This window comes from Cicer arietinum, chromosome 3, assembly GCF_000331145.2.
Source record: "Cicer arietinum cultivar CDC Frontier isolate Library 1 chromosome 3, Cicar.CDCFrontier_v2.0, whole genome shotgun sequence".
In the NCBI taxonomy this organism is placed as follows: domain Eukaryota; kingdom Viridiplantae; phylum Streptophyta; class Magnoliopsida; order Fabales; family Fabaceae; genus Cicer; species Cicer arietinum.
In genome coordinates this window covers 8218785-8219872 of record NC_021162.2, presented here as the reverse complement: position 1 = coordinate 8219872, position 1088 = coordinate 8218785, and the positions used below count along the sequence as shown (strand labels likewise).

The following is a 1088-nucleotide window of genomic DNA, read 5'->3' as shown; positions in this document are numbered from 1 at the left end:
AGAGAGGTTGGAGAAAGAAAAAGAAATATGAAAAAGCCAAAATTAAACAGACATTTAATATGAACTCCAAAAACAAAAATCTTTAGAACTTCATTAACAGAAATCGAAACGTAATAATTAATTATGCACAACAAAGTTAATAAAATGAACTTCTTGGCTTTATGGAAGTTCCTTATTTCTTCCTGAGTAATAAGAGGCAGGGGGCTTTTTCAATCTATCTGTTGTTCAACAATAAGGATAAAGCAGAATTCATGTTTACTTCATGCATACTCATTTTGTTTTGTTGAGAACTATTCCATACTTTTATGCAGTTTTATGGCTAATAATAAACTGAAATTTATGGTAGGTGCAAGGTTATCCTCTGCCCCAATACTGCTAGACTATTTTGGGATGATAATTTTACAATTATCGCTCCTGTTAGGTGTTCTCCTCATGTGTTCCAAGGGAGTTCATGCACTGTGTCAGCAACACAGAGTGGTAGGAATCTGAATTTAAAGAGAAGAGAAATTTGTATTATTGATCGAAAATAGAAATATTACAGAAGATGAACCCATGTAACCCCAGAGCAAATGCTCTTCAGAGAAGAGATGATACTCTCTCTGCCCAACCCCTAAGGTATATCAGAAAAGATTTTGAATGAATTCTTCCTGTTGTCATGCTCACTCCTTATATCTAAGTTTCCTCCACTAACAACTGCCACAACAGCAGTACAGCACTTGTAACCAATTCTCCTTATCAACCATTTGTTGGGAATTTTCTTTCTCATATCCCTTGTTATCACTAGAATTGAAGTAAACAATCATTTTGATCCCTAAATGTGTTAAGTGTTGTCACTATAGTCAATTACAAAAACATCTCTATATGTGTCTTTTGTTAGTAACTTTTTGGACCAAATTGACTAACGAAAGACACAATGATGACCATACTAAATACGAATACCAATTTGACTATCGAATGACACATTTATGCATGGTTTTGTAAATACATTTAAGGACATAGTGATAATGTTTCACACATTTAGGGCCTTTGTTCATCTTGATACATTTATTCTTTAGAAGAATATCTTAATTAATATTACATTTCTTTCC

At 33.0% G+C, this 1088-nt stretch overlaps 1 protein-coding gene across 1 annotated transcript in view; it reads right to left on the bottom strand.

Annotated features, from left to right (window-relative positions):
• The window catches only part of LOC101508940 (uncharacterized), a 3548-nt gene that overhangs the window by 1632 nt on the left and 828 nt on the right, over positions 1–1088 (bottom strand). The window lies entirely within an intron of this gene.